The sequence below is a fragment of the Panthera tigris genome, chromosome A3 (assembly GCF_018350195.1).
Source record: "Panthera tigris isolate Pti1 chromosome A3, P.tigris_Pti1_mat1.1, whole genome shotgun sequence".
In the NCBI taxonomy this organism is placed as follows: Eukaryota; Metazoa; Chordata; class Mammalia; order Carnivora; family Felidae; genus Panthera; species Panthera tigris.
The window spans coordinates 79185403-79209624 of record NC_056662.1 but is presented as its reverse complement, the minus strand read 5'-3'; the positions used below and the strand labels follow the sequence as shown (position 1 = coordinate 79209624).

Genomic DNA, 24222 nt, shown 5'->3' with positions numbered 1-24222 from the left:
ACTCTCCAGGCTTCCCCCACTCGCATCTCAGGATAATGAAACGCCTCTTGGCTGGGCTTAAGTTAGTAGCAGATGTTGTGTTAAACGAATGAGGCATTAGTTCTTCTTTCAAATGGTAAGTTCTCCTCGTGAGGTAATGCACATCCGCGCGCTACCCAGAATTCCCCAGTTCCCGCGTGGCGTGTTTCCGGTCTGCGTGCTGCGGGGGAGCAGCAGGGCGAGGCTCCAACGTTCGGGAGCCACTTCAGCGTGCCCCGCCCCTGCAGGTCCTAGCCCGTTTTCTCCCCTCAAATCAATAGTTTCTTTGTATTTTATGATTGTAAGAAGAAAACTGCTTTCAAAAAGTGCCTGCTCCCTGCAAAACTGATAGTAAGTACATAAACGTTTATAAAAGAAAGTTAAACTCACCCACAATCTCGCCACTCAGAAATAACAGTATTAACACACTGCTATGTAAACTTGGAGACTTTTCACATATACACATAAAGTGTTTTTTTGTTTAAAAAAAATTTTTTTTTAATGTTTACTTATTTTTGAGAGAGCGTGAGTGGGGTAGGGGCAGAGAGCAGGAGACACAATACGAAGCAGGCTCCAGGCTCTGAGCTGTGAGCTCAGAGCTGGATGCAGGGCTCGAACCTGTGAATCCTTAGATCATGACCTAAGCAGAAGTCAGACACTTAACCAACTGAGCCACCCAGGCGCCCCTATTTTTTGTTTTTAATAGAAAAATGTGAGCGTGTTACGGTGTCCCAAAAGTGTCTATCTTTCCAGGTAAATTTAAATAGATAATCATTTTTAATTCTGTGGGGATGTAATGGCATTTAAGGATTTTACGTGTACAAACTTGTTCAGCCAGTCCCTAAATTCTTGGACTTCTACAGTTTTTCACGTGTACAAACAATACTAAATGATTATTCACGTACATAAATCTTTACATACCCCTGATTATTTCCTTACAATAAACTCATAGAAATATAATTACTGGATCAAAGGGAATGCACACTTATAAGACTCTAGATGATGTTACCAGACTCTCCCCTGGCAATGTATTTATTACTTTTCCACCGACAGAGTATGTAAATGACACCTGTGTCTTCATCTTCTTGCTAATCTTCAGTATTGTTAATCTTTGAGATCTTTATCACCTTGAACATTTTTATCATCTTTGTCTTCTTGTTTTAATTTGCATTTTGTTGACTAAGTGTAAAACTGAACATCGTTTATATATTTATTGGCTCTATTTTTGTGAATTGCCAGTAAATTACTTCTGCCTATTTTAAAATTAAAATATTTACATTTAACAAGTTACAAGTGCTTTTTGTATATCAGCAGTATTAACGTATCTGAAATATAATTATAAATATTGTTACCATTCCTTAATTCATGTTTTAACATGGCCTGTGTTCATTTGCCGAAGGAAAAAAAGAAATGTCTCACAAAAAGGAAGTATATATGATGCCAGATGGACTAAGATAGCAAAGAATACAATTCATCTGTAAGTTATTAATATACTTACAGTTTAAATTAAAATACAACAAAAATATACTTTATACATCTCATGAAAATGATACTAAAATTCACTTCAGAAAAGATACAGTTGATCCCCCTTGAACGACACAGATTTGAATTGCATTGGTCCACTTACCTGTGGATTTTTTTTTCAATAATGTAGTACTGTATCATAAATGTATTTTCCTTATGATTTTCTTAATATTTTTCTCTGGTTTACTTTATTGTAAGAATACTATATATAATACATGTAACATACAAAATATGTGTTAATCGACAGTTTATGTTGTGAGTGAGGGCAGTCAGCTTAGACTATTAATAAAGTTTTGGGGAGGGGCACCTGGATGGCTCAGTCGATTGAGCCTCCGACTCTTGATTTTGGTTCAGGCTCAGGTCATGATCTCATGGTTCCTGAGATCAAGCCTGGCATCCAGCTCTGCACTAACAGGGCTGTGCCTGCTTGGGATTCTCTCTCTGCCTTTCCCTTGCTTGTGCACTCTCTCTCTCTCTCTCAAAATAAATAAACTTAAAAAAAATTCTCTCTCTCTCCCTTTGCCCCTCCCCTGCTTGTGGTCTCTCTGTCTCTAAAATAAAATTTTAAAAAAGCTTTGGGGGAGTTAAAAGTTATGTGTGGATTTTCCACTTGGGAGGGGTCCCTGTCTCCAACCCCTGTGTTGTTCAAGGGACAAATGGTCAGAATATTCAAAGAACGTCATTTAAAAGGGAGAGAGGGAAGCAAAGTGGAGGAGAATGGACTCTCTTGACATGATTTGTAGGCTAAATTTAAAAATAATTAGGAGTACAAGAAAAAATACACTATGTGGTAAGTTATATAAAGTATATACTATAAAATTATACAATTTTGTACTGTGTAAAAACTCGGTTTATGTAGAATTAATCAGAATCAGAAACCATAAGTAAGTGCAAATAAATAGAAGTTTAAGGTGATGGAATTGTTGGGAAGTTTTTCATTTTTATGTAGGCATATATTTAGTTTTTGCCTCTGTTTCTAGCTTTGATGTCAGGCTTACCTGTGTATTTTTTTCTAGCATTTTTAGGTGCCCTTAACATTTTTTTCAATATTTAATCCATCTAAAGTTTATTTATGAGGAGGAAGGGAAGGATCTAGTTTGATTTTTTTTTTCTCCATGACTTGCTGGTTGCCCACACACCATTTATTGAATACTCAATCTACCCTATAGATTTAAAATTGTACTTATGTACAGCACTAAATTTCCAAATGTACTTTATTTTCTGTTCCATTGATTTATTTGTTAACTGGACAGCAATATTATTGTTTTAATATATTTTTTAATTGTTTTTATATTTCTGGTAGGGTAAATTCCTGCTTAATAGACTTCTTTTTCAGAGTATTTACTTAAGAACTGTCTCTTATAAATCTATTTGATAAAATCTAATACATATAAAAGAAAATTTTGTAATATATGTAAGTTAAAAAAACATGAAGCAAACTGCCAACCTCAGAGCTCGAACATTACCAATAACTTGCAGCAATCTGTGTATTCTTCCCATTCTACCTTGTCATCCTTGCCATAGATATATTGTTTCTTTCATAGTAACTTTAAATTTATTTTGTCAAATTAAAAGAGTTGTGATTTTTATTGGAATTTCATTAATTTCATAGATTAATTTAGGGAAAACGGACATCTTTATAAAAATAATTCTATAGTTTTTACTGAGTGCTTTGTTTGTGTTAGTCATTTAATCTTCTCAACTCTATTATTGTCACCCTCATTTTATAGATGAGGAAACTCATGTGTAAATAACTTGTTGAAGGTCAGGAAACTAATAGATGACAAAGTCAAAGGTCAAACTCAGGCTATTTGGCCCCAGAGGCTGTACTCTTTTTTTTTTTTTTTTTTTTTTATGTTTATTTTTGAGAGAGAGAGGGAGAGAGAAAGCAAGGGAGGGGCAGAGAGAGAGAGAGAGAGAGAGAGAGACAGAATCCAAAGCAGGCTCCAGGCTCTGAGCTGTCAGCACAGAGCCTGACATGGGGCTCAAATTCAGGAGCTGTGAGATCATGACCTGAACTGAGACCAAGAGTTGGAAGCTTAACTGATTGAGCCACCCAGGTGCCCCTGGAGGCTATTTTCTTTACCTCTATGTTATATTGTCTCTCCACAATATGGAATCTGCTCATCTATAATGGACATGCCATTCAACTTGCCTGTACCACTCCCCCATGTCCCAATATGCATCTTTATCTTCTTTTAATGAGTAGATACCTTCTTGATCCTCCCCTCCTCTGCCATAGCTGATTGGACTAGAGGGTAGGTAGAAAAGCTGGTCCAATCAGATTGTTTCTCCCAGAAATTAATAAATAGTCTTACTTAAGCTCTTGACCTAGAAAGTGATGACACAAGGGCAAAGCAGGGAGAGATGTTTGACCCACAAGTAAGTAGGTAGTGCAGACAAAGCAGGCTTGTGGAGAGGCAGTCAGAAAAGAAGCAGAGTTAAGAAGCCCAGAAGAGGGTGGAGGGGTAGCTGCCTGGGATTCTGGAGCTTTCCAGGTCCTGGTTTGCTCCTACTAAGGCCTTACATATTGCCTTTTCTGTTCTTGGGGATCTATACCAGTTACCTCTCTTCCTTTAAATAAACTTCTCTTTCAGTTTGAGCTCACCTGAATGACTTCCCTTACTTTTGAAACCAAGTATGCCATCTAAAAACATGCCCATTTTCAATTTACCCATTTTCTTTTGGTTTCCCAGTAGCATTTTCTTTACATAAATCCTTTACATTTCTTGTTCAGTTCATTCCTAAATATATTTTTGTTGTTTTTTGCTCTTTACAATGATAATCTGTTCATTGTTGTCCCCTTTATATCTTTTTTCCCTTTATATCTTTTTTAAAAAAATGTTTATTATATTTGAGAGAGGGAGTGTGCTCACGAGTGGAGGAAGGGCAGAGAGAGGGAAATAGGATCTGAAGTTGGCTCTGTGCTGACAGAGAGCCCGAAGTGAGGCTCAAACTCATGTACCTACCATGAGATCATGACCTGATCCCAAGAGGTTCACTTAGCTGACTGAGCCACCCAGGTGCCCCTATATCTTAATCTATAAAAATTCTACTTCCATTGGGGCGCCTTGGTGGCTCAGTCAGTGAAGCATCCGACTTCAGCTCAGATCATAATCTCATGGCTCATGGGTTGGAGCCCTGTATAGCCTGGTTGGGATTCTCTCTCTCTCCCTTTCTCTCTGCCCCTCCTCTGCTCACACACACTCTCTAAATAAACTTAAAAAAAATTCTGCTTTCATCAACTGAGACTGCTAAATGTCAATGGTTTGTAAATGTGAATTATTCTTTTAAAATAATGTTTTATCTATTAAAATAATGTTTCCTACTAGATATATCTGTTCTCTGCTTTCATTTGTTCTGCTGATGATTCATGTGAGGATGATGATGATTCATCTGTTGGAAATGAGCCACAGGGATCCCAAAGAAGTATAGAATTTTCTGTAACCTGTTTTGAAAAGAAAGTCTCATATATGAATAGAAACATTGAGTTTTCAACATCTAGCTGATATGAAAACATAAAATGAGGAAATCTATTTTTAATAAGACCAATTTCTCAGATATAAAATAATAAGACAATAGAGGGCATTATCTGGGTATATATTTTGTTTTTAAAAAAAAATTTTTTTTTTAATGTTTATTTATTTTTGAGACAGAGAGAGACACAGCATAACGGGGGAGGGTCAGAGAGAGAGGGAGACACAGAATCTGAAGCAGGCTTCAGGCTCTGAGCTGTCAGCACAGAGCCCGACACGAGGCTCGAATGGACCGTGAGATCATGACCTGAGCCGAAGTCGGACGCTTAACCGACTGAGCCACCCAGGCGCCCCTGGGTAAATATTTTGAATACAGTAGACAACAAAATAAAGATTAAGAGAAATTGATATCTCACTCTTAATATAGGCATATTATCCTTTATCCAAAACCTTTGGCCAGATGTGTTTCAGAACTCAGAATTGTTAAGACTTTAGACAGGAGTATAATGCATATACCATATTTTCTGTAACACCTCAGCAGGGTCTGGAGCAGCATCTTATAATCAAACATATTAATAGTCATGTAACAAAAATACATTAGTATGAACCCTAAGCAGGATAAATAAAGGCTATATAACCTATATAATATCCATATATATGTTCAGGTCAGATTTGCTGCCAAATGAGTTTGACTCAGCCTTATGAAAAACTTTAGGTTTCTAAAGCTTTTTTAGATTTTGGAATTTTATTTTATTTTATTTTTTAATGTTTATTATTTTTGAGAATGAGAGAGAGACAGAGAACAAGCAGGGAAGGGGCAGAGAGAGAGGGAGACACAGAATTGGAAGCAGGCTCCAGGCTCTGAGCTGTCAGCACAGAGCCCGATGCAGGGCTAGAACTCACAGACCTGATCATGACCTGAGAGCTGTAGTCAGCTGCCCAACCGACTGAGCCACCCAGGTGCCCCAGATTTTGGAATTTTAGATAATGGCTTATAGACCTGTGTAAGCAGATATGTTCAGATTTCAACATCTGGCCAGCTCTGGGGGTCAATTAAAGAGTTCTTTGAAGTCCTGGCTATGTTAGATAGTCCTGTGGTTTAGGATGTTTAGTCTAAAGGCAAAGGAGTACACTTTTAGAAGGACAAAATACAGACTTTGAAGTAATTATTGAAAAAGTAATGGGTTAAGTATCTTGACTTGCATTCTTAAGCTTTGTCTTCAGTCATTACTTCAGTGTGTGGTGCTTTGGTTGAAAAGAATTTCACTAACAGTGCCTAGAAAATCTTAACATAAAAAGTTGCTGTATTTTTCCTTAGGCCTATCAATGAAGGGATCCTTGATGTTTTTATTTCTAGTACATAGACTCCCTTCCCTCTAAATATCCTGACTGTGAAGATAATTGTTTCAGTTGAGTCTTTTAAAGTACCCGAATTAAGGAACCTATTCAGTCATCATATACATTGAGTGCCTACTCTGTGTCAGACTGTGCTAGATACTGAGGATGTAGTCTGGTGGCAGAGAAGCACACATCAATAGGACATTACAGTATCATGAGATAAGTGATGTGAAAGGGTAAGTACAGTGTGCCATGGAACCCCATGTTCTGGGGAGAGGGAAGGACTGAAGGCTGAGTAAGAAATTAGGCAGGTGAATGGGGGAGGGAAATAAAAAATGTTCTGACAGTGATTTTCTAAGTGTGGTTGGTTCATGGACCAGCAACATCAACATCACCTGAGAACGTGTCAGAAATGCAGATTCCTGGGCCCTATCACAGATCTACTGAATCAAAAACTCTGGGGGTGGAGCCTATCAATCTGTGTTTTAATAAGCCTGCCCATCCAAGTGGTCTCAAGCCCACCAAAGTTTGAGAACCACTGTTCTAAACAGCAAATATGATAAAACCAGAGTGTGTAGGCGAGATGTTTAGTGTGTCTAAATGGCACTATTCACTAGCATATCTGTATTGGAGTGGGGTGGCAGAGTAGGGGGATCATGGAAATGACAGATGAGGTTGGAAAAGTAAACATGCTTCACTTGGGGGTTTTATGAGCCATGTTAAAGAGTTTGGGCTTCATTTATTCAACAAATATTTATTGCCATGTCTACATTATAAGTATAGTGTACAAAATGGATTCCCTCTTGTCAGGGAACTTAGCCAAATAAGCAAATAAATGTATATGTCGGGTGGTAAAAAAAAATGTTATGACACAACAACTTGGATGAATCTCCAGAGAATTATGCTGAGTAGAAAAAGGCAATCCCAAAAGGTTAATACTGTATAATTCCATTTATATAACATTCTTGAAATAACAAAACTATAGAAATGGAGAACAGATTAGTGGTTGCCAGGGGTTACAGAGGGGGTGGAGGTTGGAGGGAGGTGGGTGTGGCTATAAAAGATATAAAAGAGTAACAGGAAGCTCTGTGGTGATGGAACTGGAAATGTTCCGTATCTGAACTATATCAATGTCAGTATCCTAGTTGTGATATTGTACTATAGTTTTGTAAAATGTGACCATTGGGGGGAACTGAGTAAGGGGTAAACAGAATCTGTCTGTATTATTTCTTACAACTGCCTGTAAATCCATAATTGATTCAAAATAAAGTGTTTTTTCAATGCTATCAATATAAATTAGGTTAGAGGATTGAAAGAGATGAGAGGATTTATTTTATATGGGATAGTTAGGAAAGGCCTAGCTGATAAAGGAAATAAGAGAATTACATATGAATATCTGGAAACTATTAGAAGTGTGAAGGCCCTGAGAGTATGCTTGGTGTAGGGACACTGGTGGATAGAGTGGGGTGAGCAAGGAAGAGAGCAAGGGGAAATGAAATCAGAGAGTTGATAGAGATGGTGGTTGTAGAGACAGATCATACAGGGTCTTGTAGGTCATAATTAAGGACTTCTCATTCTGAGTAAAATGGGAAGCTATGGAAGAGTTTGTTTTGTTTTGTTTTTATTATTTTGAGACAGAGAGAGAGAGAGAGCAAGGGAAGGGCAGAGAAAGAGGGAGAGAGAGAGAGAATCCCAAGCAGGTTTCGCATGGAGCCCAATGAGGGACTTAATCTCACAAAATGTGAGATCATGACCTGAGCCGAAATCAGCAGTCAGAAATCACCGAGCCATCCAGGCACCCCTAAGCTATGGAAGAGTTTTAAGCAGAAAAGTAACATGATCTAATTTATGTTTTAAAAGTATCACTTCACTGTAAAAAAATTGAGTGAGGGGAGTATGAGATTATGGGGGTTTGGACTAAGGTGGCAGAGGAGGAGGTAATAAGAAATAGTTTGATTGTGAATAAGTTTTGTGGGTCCAGCTAATTGGATATTCTGATAGATTGGATGTGGGATGTGAGAGGAGAGGAGTCAAGAATGATTCCAAGGTTTGGGCCTGAGCAAGTGGGAGAATGGTGTTACTACTTTTATGAAAGAAGAGCAATATATGGCAGAAAATGAACAGTTTAGGTTTGGGCTTTTTGAGATGCCTGTAGACATCCCAGTGGAGATGTTATATAGCCTATTGGATAGGTAAACATGTCTGGAATTTGGGTAGGAGTCAGGCTAGATATATGAATTTGGGAGGCAGTAGCATATAGATATTTAAAGTCAGGGTCTGGGTGAGAACTCTAATGAGTGAGTATATGTAGATAGGGAAGAGAAGAGGTCTGTGGAATAAGACCTGGACACTCCAATTTTTGGAGATTGGAAGATAAAGGAGAACTTAACAAAGAATGCAGAGAAGGAATGGCCACTGGGGTAGGAGGAGAACCAAGGGAGAGGGGTATCTTGGAGACCAAGTGAAGAAAGTGTTTTAGAAAGAAGAGAACAACCAAATAAGTCAACTGCTACTGATAGGAAGAATGAAATAAGAACTGAGTTTGTCCTTCAGACAAATATATATTTGGCAAAAAAAAAACAAAACAAAACAAAACAAAAAAACGAAAAAAAACCCCAAAAAACAAAAAACCACCTTTAATGTAGATTAACCTTAAAATATTCCTTGGGATGCCTGGGTGACTCATTTGGTTTAGCATCTGACTCTTGATTTCGTTTCAGGTCATGATCTCAGGTTTATGAGATAGAGCCCCATGTTGGGCTCTGTGCTGGGTGTGGAGCTGGCTTAAGATGCTCTCCCTTTCTCTAAGAACAAAACAAAACAACAAAACAAAACAAAACAAAACTGTCCTTGGTTCCAGAGAGAAATAGAGAAGTAAAACAAATTTTACTAATTACTTTCTAAATTAGACCATTATTTTATTGGTTAGAATGCTGCTTTTAGGGGCGCCTGGGTGGTTCAGTTGGTTAAATGTCTGATTCTTGGTTTTGGCTCAGGACATGATCTCACTGTTCGTGAGTTTGAGCCCCACATGAGGCTCCCTACTGACAGTGCAGAGCCTGCTTGGGATTTTGCCCTTCCCTCTCTCTGTGCCCTTCCCCTGCTCGCTCTCTCTCTCTCTCTCTCAAAATAAATAAATAAACATTAAAAAACAAAGAATGCTGCTTTTAAGGGATTAGTCTCTCCCTCTCTCTCTCTCTCTCTCTCTCTCTTTAATGGACTAGTTGCCTAAAAGGTACAGATGTAAAAACTACAGGTGGGAGGAAGGCGGGATCTTGTGAGGCAGGAGTTTTGGATATTTCTGCCATGTGGGCTGAATAGTATATAGGCCAGTTTTCAGAGAAAATAGTTCTATGTAACACCAAAAATTTACTGCTAAGCTACCAGGCTTTATGCAGAGAGGTAACCTGCCCAAAGCCCTAGCTTATAGGTAGTAGAATTGGCATTTGAACCCAGGCAGTCTGGCTCAGGAGCCCAGGAGTTTCACCACCACTCTCAGCAGATAAACAGAAATTGAGACAACAAATTGGGCAAGGGTACTGCTTAGAACTGTCTAAGCAGAAAGCAAAAAGGGAAGTAATTATAAAAACAACAAACCTGGATCCTCCTAGGACCTAAGAGCAGGACCAGGGCAAGGTCTCTGGAAGGACGGTGAGTTGGTAATTCATCAGGAAGCAGGCAGGGTGATCTAATTCCCAAATGGCAGACTCCATATATGCTGCATGCAGTATATGTTCTAGGCTTCTACAAATAAAATGTTTTATCTTCAATTATGTTCTTTTCCATAAATTTACAACAGCATAAACAGGCACAGATAACATATTAAAGCATAGACTTTTATCAAGTATAAGAGGAGCACCAGGCTAGGAGTCTAAAGAATTGGGTTTTGTTCATTCATAAATGCTCATGGAAACTTTCAGGAGTGATGGATATATTCGATATATTGAATATCTTGATTGTAGTTTTAGTCTCACAGATGTGTACATATGGCAAAACTTAACACTTTAAATATGTACAGTTTATTAAAGTCATTTATACTTCAATAAAACTGTCTAAAATGTTTATGGAGTTCCCACAGTGCTGGCACTAGGCTATAAAAAGGATATAGGCAGAACCCCATCCCTCAAAGGATTTTTATTCAAGTCTGGGGCCCAGACATGGAAGCACACGGGTCAGAGAGCAACAGAGGTTGCAACATAGAGAGCATGTGCTATGCCTCATTTTCCTTTTCTAGAATGTCTGCTTCCTTGCCTCAGAGAATATGGGCAAAATCCAATGAAAACACTTTGTGATAAATGCTATAAAAATATACAGAAGTTGTTTTCAAAACAAGATGATTCCTGTTCAACAGCCTATTTAGAATCCTTGCTGAGCTATTTTCAAATAATGCCAATATAAAATAATTACTGAAGGTGTTGTATCTATACACAAAATAATGAAAAATTGTCAGACTTTACTTGCCATTATTATCATAGTAATGTCATTTGTGTGACTTTGGGTAAGTAACTTCTCTAAGCCTTCTCTATAAAATGGAAATATTAAAATTGACCTCTAGTGTTGTTTTGAAGATTAAATAATGTGTGTTAACTATTTAGTACACAGTGATAATGAAAGTTACCTCTGATTTGAATTTTTTATTTTATTTTATTTAAAAATTTTTTAAATGTTTGTTTTATTTTGAGAGAGAGAGAAAGAGAGAGAGAGAGAGAGAGAGAGCGAGCAGGAATGGAAGAGGGGCAGAGAGAGAGGGAGATACAGAATCCGAAGCAGGCTCCAGGCTCTGAGCTGTCAGCACAGAGCCCAATGTGGGGCTTGAACCCACAAACTGTGAGATCATGACCTGAGCCAAAGTTGGCCGCTCAACCAATTGATGCACCCAGGTGCCCCTTATTTTATTATTTTTTAATGTTTATATATTTTTGAGAGAGAGAGAAAAACACAAGTGGGGGAGGGGCAGAGAGAGAGGGGGACAGAGAAGCCAAAGTGGTCTCTGTCTACTGTGGGGCTCAAACTCACGAACTGGGAGACCATGACCTGAGCTTAAGTCTGATGCTTAACCAACTGAGCCACCCAGGTACCCCTGATTTGAATTTTTTAAAAAAATGTTTATTTATTTATTTTGGGTGGGGGCAGGGGCAGAGAGTGAGGGAGAGAGAATCTGAAGCAGGCTCCATCCTGTCCACTCAGAGCCCGTCTTGGGACTCAAACTTGGAAACCATGAGATCATATCCTGAGCCAAAATCAAGAGTCCAATGCTCTGAATGCTGGGTGTCTTAGTTGGTTAAGCATCTGACTCTTGGTTTCGGCTCAGATCATGATCTTACGGTTCGTGAGTTTGAGCCCCGCATTGGGCTCTGTGCTGACAGTGTGGAGCCTGCTTGATATTCTCTCTCCCTCTCTCTCTGCCTGTCCTTTGCTTATGCATATGCACACTCTCTTGCTCTCAAAATAAATAAACTAAAAAAAAAAAAAAGGCGGGGGGAAATGTAATAAAAAGCCTCTAGACAGAGGTAGATTTAATTTGAAGCAAATGAGGATTATGTTTCAGGACTTCACCAGCACAGGCTCCTTCTAAGGCTCAGTGAGGTCTCCTTGTAGTGAGGAGAGTACATCAGTAGTCCCAACCCTGTGAAGTGCTGCCCCACCGGGGGTACCTGCCTATGCTATCTAATTCTCCTTCACTTCCCTGTTTCTGTTTCTTCCAACTGCAAAAGGAACTTTAGACAATACCAGCGATCAGCAAGATTTCAGAACAAGGATAAAAATGATTTCTGTGGGAAGATCTCAGTATACCCCACAAATAGGTAATTCTTGTTATTCTATTTTACTAGTGTTGAAACCAATACCCAGAGATTATATGATCTGCCTCAGGTCACAAATCAGCAAATAGAAGCAGCAGCAGCAGCAGCAGCAGCAGCAGCACAGTAATAGAATCTGTGAGTCTTGTCTTACACCCTTGTGCTTAAGCACACGAATATATCTCCTGAGCGACTATGAAGGTCTGCGCTGGCTGATCATACATAAACTCCAGAGGATGGTGCCACTGACCTTCCAAAACTTGCCCCATTCCTTGAGTAATTGATATGTCCTCAGGCTTCACTAGCTTGTGACCTCAGAACAAGGCCATGCACCTAAATATCCAAACCACACCTCTGAGCCCATGGAACTGGGGAGTCTATTCCTTTGCTGAATTCACATGCTCCTCCCCACCTGCCCCAAATCCAAGGAGCAGTTGTTAGGAAGGCTTGTTATTTTCATCAGTCCCTTGCTTCCAAAGTGGCTTCTTCCAAGGCCCTGGGAGAAGCCCTAGCAGTGCATTCAAATGGGTGTATGTTTTGGTAAAAGTTGTAAGTGTTTTAACTGCGATCATTTCAGATTTCTGTCTGTTTCTACTACTACTTTCGCTCCATTATACTCTCCCTGTCTATGGTGGTATTGGAGTGACTGTGGCCCTTTTTATAGGATCTGGCTAAGAAGAAGTGAATACTATATATGTTGTGCTTCAAAAAAAATTTTTTTAAGCACATTAAGTTGAAAATACACTGCTTCTAACACCTTTAATGTCAGAGATTGACATACAATAAAGGTTCATATTTAAAGTGTACAATTTGATATGTTTTAATTTATGTATAGCCTGAGAAACCATCACCAAGTCAAGATAATGAGCAGACCCATCACCCTCAAAAAGTTTCCTCATGCTTCTTTGTAATTCCTCCCCCCTGCTCTCATTGCCATCCTTAACCACTAATTTCTGTCAGTTTAGTTTGCATTTTCTATAACTTTCTTTTTTTTTTTTTTTTTTTTAAATTTTTTTTTTCAACGTTTTTTATTTTATTTTTGGGACAGAGAGAGACAGAGCATGAACGGGGGAGGGGCAGAGAGAGAGGGAGACACAGAATCGGAAACAGGCTCCAGGCTCCGAGCCATCTGCCCAGAGCCTGACGCGGGGCTCGAACTCACAGACCGCGAGATCGTGACCTGGCTGAAGTCGGACGCTTAACCGACTGCGCCACCCAGGCGCCCCTGCATTTTCTATAACTTTCTATAAATGGAATCATATAATATGTACTCCTTTTTGTCTGGCTTTTTTCACTCAACTGTAGTTGTTTTGGGATCCATCCATGTTTTTTTGTGTGTATCAGTAATTTTTTCCTTTTTACTACTGTTGTATTCCATTTTGTGTATATGTTGCAATTTCCTTATCCATTCTACTGTTGAGACATTTTGGATTGTTTCTAGTTTAGGGGCTATTATTACAATGCTGCTGTGAAGATCTGCATATAATTCTTTGTATGATCCTGTACTTTCATCTCTCTTGGGTAAATACCTGGAAGTAGAATGGCTGGGTCAGATGATAGGTTTATAGTTAATTTTTAAGAAATTGCCAAGTTTTCCAATGATTGTGATGAGATGTTGGGGGGTGATTGTGGGGTTTGTGAGGTCTGGAGCCGATGGCCAAGAAAGAATTCTTGAAGTCGTCCTTGGTGCAAAAAGGTGATTTTATTAAAGCACAGGGACAGGACCCATGGGCAGGAAGGGCTGCCCCTGACCCTGTGGAGAGACTGGTTATATATTTGGGAGTTGGGGGAGGTAAAGTCCAGGGGAAATTTCCAATGAGATTTTCTTTTTTTTTTTTTTTTTTTTTTAATTTTTTTTAACGTTTATTTATTTTTGAGACAGAGAGAGACAGAGCATGAATGGGGGAGGGTTAGAGAGAGGGAGACACAGAATCTGAAACAGGATCCGGGCTCTGAGCTGTCAGCACAGGGGCCCGATGCGGGGCTCGAACTCACGGACGGCGAGATCATGACCTGAGCCAAAGTCAGCGCTCAACCGACTGAGCCACCCAGGCGCCCCTCCAATGAGATTTTCATATGCTAAAGAAGACTCAAAGGATACTTGGAGGCCTAGGTATTGTCAAGCGAAGGTTGTTTTAATATTAAGACGTAGGGAGTTCTGGGAGAAACCTTTTACTTTGCCAGCCTGAAGTATTTGTCAATGGGCTGCAGGTTATAAGGAAATGTAATTCTATCTGCCATTTCCTTCTGCCTTTGTTTCCCACATCAATTGTATCATATTGTGTTCCCACTAGCTATGTATGAAAGTTCTAGTTGATCCATATGTTCTTGCTGATTCTTAGTACGGCCAGCTTTATATCTTAGCCATTCTAATAAGGGTAGCAGAATCACTGTGATTTTCCTGGATATTTCCCTAATAGTGAATGATGTAGAGTATATTTTCAGTGTGCTTATTTGCCAGCTTTAGATCTTCTCTGTGAAGTGTCTTTTCAGGTCTTTTGCCCATTTGAAAATTTTTTGTGTTGTTTGTTTACTTATTATTGAGTTTTAAGAGTTCTTTATATATTTTGGATATTCCAAGGTGTGGTCTGACTCCATATGGTCAGGATAAAGCAATCACTATGAATGACAGACTACTTCCAAAGCTGATAACTGTGTCTTGAATAATGCTACTGGGGATACCCCCTACCCCAATCTGCCATGTAGTTCATACAACACTGGGCTAAACTACTCTGTATGGGAAAAATTCTCTCTGTTTTTCCTCTGCTCGCACTCTACTACCACACTTCACTTCTGACACCAGATGTGTGGGTTTCCCACACATCAGGCAATTCTCTGACACCTGCTGAGTATCCCATAATTTAACTCAAATATGACACTACTTGAAGTTAATGTCAGATCCCATAGGGTAAGGGCTCAGCCCCACAAGACTGACCACCCCCCCTTCAGATGCCAATCTCAGTTCCCGGTTGTCATTTGTACTTCTGACTGATCATCTCTGAATCTCATGTCATATTCCTTCGGTTTGATAATTTGCTAGAATGACTCACAGAACTCAGAGAAATACCTAATTTACCTTTACCAGTTTATTCTAAAAGGAAGTGATAAAGGATACAGATTAACATCCAGATGGAAGAGATGCCAAAGACAAGGTATAGGGGGAGGGGCACGGAGTTTCCATGTCTTTGCCAGGTGCCACCCCCCCAGTACCTCCATCCTCAGTCCTCCTTGTGTTCAGCAAGCTGGAAGCTCTTTGGACCTCATACTTTTGGGACTTTTATGGAGGCTTCATCATGTAGGCATGAATGATCATTAACTCTATTTCCAGCCTCCTCTTCCTAGAGGATGGGGGCAGGGGGGGGGGGCGCTGAAAGTTCTAAGTTTCTAATCATGGCTTGGTTTTTCTGGTGACCAGCCCCCATCTGGAGCCCACCAACCATTGCCTTATTAGAACAAAAGATACTCCTATCACTTAGGAAATTACAAGGCAAAAGTTTTAGAAGCTCTGTGCTAGGAACCGGAGGCAGAGGCTAATATATACATTTTCTGTTATTTCCACACTCTTAAGTCCTTTTCACAGCTTTTCTTCTAGCGTGGGGGAAAGAGAAGTTCAGACCTGCATGTTAGCCTTCCTACAGTGTAGTCTTAAAATTTCCCATGGGCAAATGCTTTAACAAAAATACAATACCTCTTGAAAGAACCATCACTTTCAGGGACATTCCAGTCTACATAGGCAATTAGAAAAATAAAAATCAAAAACAGCTCTCTTACTCAGAAAGCATGTAGTCCTGCCAATAATACTCCCAATTTGTGTCCCTGAAGGAAAGACTTAACATTTTAGATTTTCAAATGCTTTACAATTGCCTGTACTTGGCTTCGCAGTTGTCTCCAGGAATAGTAGATGGATTCTTGCTTGTGGTTTACATTTTGCAGGTTCCATTTTGACAACTTTTCCCCAAAGCAGAGATTTTCATCTCTACTTCTAGAACATTTGTAATAAATATCACTTTTTCACCTTCTCAAAACACTAAACTTACTTATCCACTAGACACTGAAATACATTTAGATATGTATGGGTGTGTGTGTAGATACACATATGTATATACTACTTTATATATATGTATATGAGTTACAAGTGTTCCATATAGATAAGTATATATATTTGCACCTTTCTCTTCTAAAGAACTTCTGGTAGAGGAGGGCTTGGGAAGTCTTTGAATCAATGAACAAGCATTTTGGAGGCTCCTAATGCTCCTAAATGTGTGAGCCTAGCATTTAGCCATTTCCAAACACTGGTAAACTGATAAAAGAGTGAGGGAGTGACCATAAATGGAGCCAAGAAGTGTATGGCAGAATGTTCCTTCCATCCTAAACTTGTCCTTGCTGCTATAACCTTTAGTTATGCAAAAAACAAAGGTTTTATAGAGGGATGTAGAATAGGAAATTTTATTGCAGAATTTTGAAAGGCTTTGGAAACTAAAACCAAATCAACCAAAGGAATTTTTAAAATCCCTGTTGTTTGCAGAACATTATAGGATCAAAAAGCATTATACCTCTCATTATCCTCTGATTGCCTTGTCCTATTCAATATAGCACTGTCATCATCCTCACCGTCATTATCACATAACATAAGTATTGGTCTTACTTATTTGCATTAATCATCTGCCAGGCACCAAACTATGTGCTTTATACATTTTATCTTTCAGTAACTCAGAAGGGCCCTATGTGTTAGATATTATTATCCCTTTTCACAGATTAAAAAAAAAGCACAGAGAAATTAATCTCCTCTCAGTCATAAACTAGTAAGTGAAGTTAAAAATCAAACATCCATTGAACCAGAGTCATGCTCATAATAAGCTTACCATATTCACTCAATAATTAATATTTGTAGAAGCAGATTTACCATGAACTAGTGAAGCTTAAGTTGCAGGCCCCTTGAGTTGTACAACTCCCTTCCAAAGCCTTGGGTGTGGGGTCCCTAATGATGTGTTCACATGGCCATGTGCTTTTGTAAAATGAGCTATCAGTTAAGATGCTTTTTTCTTCTAACTCCTCTTCCATCACACTTTCCCTTACATCATGGGGCATTAGAATGGCTGTGGAAATTTATATACTGAATTGGGGATTTAGGGATACATTTAATTTGGATTTTGTGTGATATTTAATGTAGTACAATCACTTATGTACAGTTGAGTGACTGGCTTTTAGTAATACTCTAGCCACTGATTGTGCCAACTCACCTACTATTGTGACATTGGAACTAAAAGAGTTAAAAAGTGGTGGGGGGGAACCAAAGAAAATGGAATTAGAGCAAAAATTACATTTTTTGACATCTCAAATTTAACTAGTATAAGAACTCATAAATCTTAAAATTAAGCTCCTTACTATTGGAGTTAACTCATTAAGCCATTAAGGAAATTAGGTACAATATAACTTTTTATTACATTTTAGAGAGATTTTTATTAAGTGGTTTATATAAATGAGCATCATTTTTCTGAGTAATGTGCTTATATAAAGCAGCTCATTCCCCTGTGGTGCCTGATGAAGCATAAATTTGATGAGAAAGAACCCTGGCATATGATCACATGTGATGTGTGATGAATTTATAACATTGGCCCTCCCAGTTTGAATTGTCAGATGAGTAGTGAGAGACCTATCTGGCACATACTTAATGAAGCATTTGTCAAATGAATGAGCAAATGAATGAGTGAGTGAATCATTAGATTTATAGCGTTTATATATCATTGGATTTACATGATCAAGGCCTGTTGGTTCAGAGAGGCTGAGTGATTTACTTCCTAACATTGAGTGGCAGGGTGAGAGAAGGACTCAGGTTTCCCGACTTTCAATCCTGTGCTCTTTAACAAGATTTCAGATTGTGAATATTTTCTAGAAGGCTTTAAATAACCTCTACCAATTCCAACAACTAAAGTACCTCTTTTATATCTTGGAGATTGTTGTTCAATGGAAAAGGATTCTTAGAAAATCCAAGAACTTAGACAGTGATTGTTTTAAAGATGCCTTCATGTTATCTGACCTGGTTCTGATAAATAAGATGCCAAAAGAGTCTTGGGGGCTCTTTAGATCAAGGGTTTTCAAACTGAGGGTCTTGGCCTATTAGTGGTTAGTGAAATCAGTTTAGTGGCTGATTTTTTTTCCTAGAATAAAAAAGAAAATATCAGATTGTATTGCCATGTGGTAAGGAACTAAGTATTATTTAGGAAAAACTTTTGTATGCACCTTGTCACAATATAAAATGTTTTTGGTGTTTTGTTTTGTTTTGTTTTGTTTTGCTGTGGATGATAGTCAAGATTAAAAAAACAAAAAGCAAAAAACAACTAGAGGTGGTAACCCAAGTTTGGAGAACAGAATAAGAATGTAACATCAGTGTAATATGAATTTGGGAGGAATAAACCTGGGGTGTAAATGTAATTTTTTGGGATTGAAGAGGAGGGAGGACTACCACAGTTAGGCCAGCACTTAAATGATACACGGAGGAGGAAAAGCTCAGAGCCCCTGTGGTATGACTGGAGGTCGGGGTCTGGAGGTCTCCACATAATTGGTTGGAGACTTAGGAGCATGGGAAACCTCTCACTGGCTGCAGGTTCAGCCTGAGCTTGGGCCTGTAATAGAATCTGACGTGGTCAGGCTTCCAAGGGGCCAGTTTGGGGCAGAGGATCTCACTGGGCTTGGGGGAAGATCAAGGTTGTTGACTTTAAAGTTGGTTGAGCTCCAGTTACAAGTGTAGTTGGTTTTATTCAGTGTTAGATTTTGAAGGAGAAGCATGAAGGGATATGTCTGTGGAGTTGTGGAAGATCCTATAGGCTATGGAGTGGGGGATAGGCAAGGATGGGTTTAGGAAGGTATCACTATTACCTTTTTTTCTTCAGATTGCTTAGCACATAGAACAGTTATATATTTATAATAGTATAGTGCTGTATGGAATAATCTCCAAGTAGAATAGTGATTATGACAGTGCTATATCCACTTTTCATTAGCATTTTCCTAGTGAATCTTTTTCAATTCCTTTATTTTTGACATTTCTTTGATATGTTGTTTTAAGGGTGTCTCTCATAAATAGGATAGAGTTATTATCTTTTTAAAGGTGATTTTATTTTATTTATCTATTTTTTAAAATGTTTATTTATTTTTGAGAGAGAGAAGCGTGAGTGGTGGAGGGGCAGAGAGAGAGAGGAAGACACAGAATAGGAAGCAGGCTCCAGACTTCGAGCTGTCAGCACAGAGCCTGATGCAGGGCTTGAACTCATGAACCATGAGATCATCACCTGAGCCAAAGTCAGACGCTTAACTGACTGAGCCACCCAGGCGCCCCGGGATATAGTTATTTTTAATTAAAAATATACCAAATGTTGGGGTGCCTGGGTGACTCAGTCGGTGTGGCATTTGACTTCGACTCAGGTCATGATCTCGTGGTTTATAAGTTCAAGCCCAGAGCCTGAAGCCTGCTTCAGATTCTGTGTCTCCCTCTGTCTATGCCCCTTGCCCACTCACACTCTCTCTCTGTCTCTCAAAAATAAATAAACGTTAAAAATTAAAAAAAAAACCCAAATGTTAAACAGTATTTTTATTAGGAAGGTGAATACCTGTCAAGATTCAAATATCTAAAAGAAACAATTATAAGAAAATAATTTAAAATGTTAATTGTAGGGGTGGCTGTTTGGCTCAGTTGATAGAGTATGAGACTCTTGACCTTGGGGTTGTGAGTTTGAGCCCCACTTTGGGTGTAGAGATTACTTAAAAATAAGATCTTAAAAAATATGTTAATTATAGGGGCGCTTGGGTGGCTCAGTCAGCTAAGTGTCTGACTCTTGATCTCAGCTCAGGTCTTGATCTCAGGATCATGAGTGGAGGCCCTGCATTGGGCTCTGCACTAGGTGTGAAGCCTACTTCTGGATTAAAACAATTAATTCACCAAGTAGTTTGAAATATAACTCAGAAATCTGAGTTATAAAATTATAGTTACTAGAGTAAGTGACCACCAAAAAAAAAAAAAAAAAAAAAAAAAAAAAAGGAAGGGTAGGAGCAAATAGCACTATCAGGTTTTATTAAACCAATTCCAGATTATTAAGGATTTGACATCTACCAATTTAACTGAGAAGATAAAAATAATAAAAAAGATATTAAAAACAGAAAAATTAAGAATACAAAGAGTTAAGTGTAGTTTTGTGCTTGCTGTTTTTACTTGTTTTATCCAGTAGTAGGATAGATTTGGGTCGAATATTCATGCTGTTTTACCTGATCCACTTTGTCATGTCATGAAAAAGGCCGGCTAAAGATCAGAACCAGGAAAGTCACCTGGCCCACACTAGCATCAAACTTGTGGGATTACAAGCATCAGATAATTTATCTGAATGGGCCCACTACAAATAGCTGTGAATTACATTATTATGCACACTGTCATTATTCCAGCAGCTGCATTTTCTGTTCTGATTATTTTTGCAGAGGATAAATTTCTTCTCTGTTTCAGTGTTAACAGAAAGAGGGTTAAAATTGGATGGTCAGTGTGGTTAAACATGGACCAACCCAATGGGGGCAACAGATACCAAATAGGTTCATTTTCAAACCCAATATTAGGCAAAACTTAAAACTCATAATTATCATATTTCCAGGTAAAACAGAAGTACTTTGTGGGCTATAGTGAGCTAACTTAAACAGTAGCATTTAATAGTATATCAAATGTCCTATGTAACAGCCATGGTTAATTAGTATATGGCAATAATTATGCCAATGATATGGAAACACCAAGATAATATCTGAATTAAGTAGTAATTATATCAGAAAGGATTTAAGAGATAACTCCATCAGAAATTATGTCATCAGACTTACTGAGAAAATGATCATTGTTGAAGCTGAATGATACTCAGAGGTTCTGTTCTCCCTACTTTTGTGTATCTTTGAAAATTTCCATTATAGAAGTGATAAACAAACAAACAAACAAATGAAAGTGTGGAAAAACCAAATCACTGTTTTATTTCTGTAGAAGTAAAAATAAAGCTTTAAGTGACAGGTTATAGAAAAATTGAATACTACAACGAGTGTCTGGCCTTTACCACAAATCGAATTTGTATTTATTAAGTGTTTTGCATTCATTTTTCTGTGTATATGTATGGGCTTCAGTGCTCATGATATATGTGATAAGTTTGAGAAAAAAATTTTATAGGGTTTATACCACAATGTAAATGTCAGATATTCTTATTTACTTTGAAAATAGCCAGTGGCCAATGTCACTGAAGCTGATAGATAAAGGGCAGCATGGTCTTGTCATTTTAGTAACAGATCCTAAGAAATGGGCTGTGATCTCAGTTTTGCTTACTAAAAAACAAACCAATCCATTCATTATCTAAGTGACACTTAATAAGGGTTCAGCACTGTACTGGAACAGTGTGATCTAACAGTTATGGTAAAATGGTAGATCTGGAGTCACACATGGGCTAGAATCCTGGCTTGGCCAATTATAGCCATGTGATCTTGGGCAAATAACTTAAACTTACTAGATCAAGCTCAATTTCCTTTTCTCTAAATGGGAGCAATAATAGCTAACTCAGAGGGTTGTTGTGAGGATAAAATGAGATACAGCTCATTAAGTGTCTAGAACAGTGTCTGGCATATAGCATGTACAATAAATGGTGGTTATTATTATTTTTTAAAAGTTTATTTTGAGAGAGAGGAGAGGGAGAACATGAGTAGGTGAGGGGCAGAGAGAGAGAGAGAGAGAGAATCCCAGGCAGGTTCTGCACCATCAGAGAGGAGCCCGATGTGGGGCTTGAACCCGTGAACTGTGAGATCATGACCTGAACTGAAAGCAGGAGTCAGACATTTAACCTACTGAACCACCCAGGCGCCCCAGTGATGATGATTATTATCTATCTGCCCCATTGAATATGATATATTCTCTCCATGGTGGTAAGTAGAATATAGAAATATTCATAGTGGTAAGTAGAATATACACATAGAAATATTTTTTTCTATTGCACTAGGCATTCTAAGATAGACCATGTATGCAGGACAACCTAGTTCTTGACAAGAGCAGCATTATTCAGGTGCAGTTTTCTTGTGTCAACCTATCAGGCTCCTGTACTTTTGGGTATCTAACATCTAGGTGCCTGCAGCTTCCTGAGACTTAACATTTTGAGGAACCAGCTAAGTGGGAAGCAGGCCTGCTGAAACCTTGTTCTGCCCTCTAACTTTGCACCCGACATCTCCACAGCAGGATTGCTCTTCTAGGCACCCTCAATTCCAACTGATCTGAGTCCAGGCTTGCCTCTAGCATCATGACAATTGCCCAGAGCTCCCAAAATCAGATGTCCCCACTCCTGTTTTACCCCTCAGATCAGAGCACCTCTCCTTGCATGCCATTGTGTGAGTGGAGTTTAGCCACTATCCCTGGGCTTAGGTGTTAAGACTTCTATACATCTCTCCAGCTAAGAGAGGGTCCACCTTTTCTATTAATTGCTTTCCTGCTGCTGTCTTCTCCCAGGCTTTGTTTCCCACATACCCCAACCTATCCTAGCATGCTGCATGACACAAATAAGTATCTGTCTTGTAGAGGATATTCACTAAGTATTTGTTGAATTAATGATGTTCATGTTAATGATGGGGATGGGAGGGTATTCAGCTGGTATGGGCATGGGTGTGGGTAGTTCTATAAGTAACTATTTATTTATTTTTAATGTTTTTTTTTTTTAACGTTTATTTATTTTTGAGACAGAGAGAGACAGAGCATGAATGGGGGAGGGTCACAGAGAGAGGGAGACACAGAATCTGAAACAGGCTCCAGGCTCTGAGCTGTCAGCACAGAGCCCGCCGCGGGGCTCGAACTCACAGACGGCGAGATCATGACCTGAGCCGAAGTTGGACGCTTAACCAACCGAGCCACCCAGGCGCCCCTTTAATGTTTATTTTTGAGAGAGGGGTGGAGGGGCAGAGAGAGAAGGAGACAGAGGATTTGAAGTGGGCTCTGTGCTGACAACAGAGAGCCTCATGTGGGGCTCAAGCTCACCAACTGTAAGATCATGACCTGGGCCAAAGTCAGATGCTTAGCTGACTGAGCCACCAGGTGCCCCAGTAATTGACTATTTAATACTTAGCACCAGACCTTATCTTGATGTTTTTATAGTCACTTTGATTATCTGAATGTCATTCTCTAGTATATTCCTGGGAAAGGCACATGAGAACAGCATTCCTGATAGCAATTTATTTGTGCCCTTTATATTTGAATCAGTTTTGCCCACAACAGTCATTTCAGACGTCAACATCTCAAACTTCTCAAAGCTCTGATCACTCCCATCTACCCTCATTGGCAATAGCAAACCTCACCTCCTACATGATAGAGGTAATAGAAGCCCCATTTTTTTAAATATAAAACATATAAGCCTACTTTCCTCCTTCCTTTCGTTACAACAGAGAGCCTATCCTTATTCCTCTTTAATGTTAATCCCTCTTTGTTTAGATTTCATTCCCTCTTTCTTTCTAAGGAACATTACATTGTCAGTTATCCTTTTATATCCTTGTATGTTCAAACATTCTCTCTTTCTCCCGATTAGACCCTTCTTATCAGGTTTTAAATACATTCAAGTCATCCCCAATTAAAAAAAAATTTTTTTAATGTTATTTTATTTTTGAGAGCAAGAGAGAGAGAGAGAGACAGAGTGTGAGTGGGGGAGGGGCAGAGAGAGAGGACACACAGAATCCAAAGCAGGTTCCAGGCTCTGAGTTGTCAGGGCAGAGCCCGATGCAGGGCTCAAACTCACGAACCATGAGATCATGACCTGAGCCAAAATCAATTAAACTGACTGAGCCACCCAGGTGCCCCAAGTCATCCCCAATTTTTTAAAAAGGTCACTCAAGGGGCACCTGGGTGGCTCAGTTGGTTGAGCATCTGACTCTTGATTTTGGTTCAGGTCATAGCCCCGGAGTCATGGGATTGAGCCCATGTTGGGCTCCTCACTAAGCGTGGAGCCTGAGATTCTCTGTCTCCCTCTTCCCCTTTCCCTGCTCATGCTCTCTCTCTCTCAATAATAAAAAATAAAAAGGTCACTCAATCCCAC

General features: G+C 39.0%; 1 long non-coding RNA gene across 2 annotated transcripts in view; it reads left to right on the top strand.

Annotated features, from left to right (window-relative positions):
* Window positions 1–216: 216 nt before the first annotated feature.
* LOC122237030 overlaps window positions 217–24222 on the top strand; it is a 116108-nt gene continuing 92102 nt past the window's right edge. For both annotated transcript variants that reach the window (XR_006215228.1, XR_006215229.1), the window contains exon 1: window positions 217–369. This is a non-coding gene — a long non-coding RNA (uncharacterized LOC122237030). The remainder of the gene's footprint in view (window positions 370–24222) is intronic.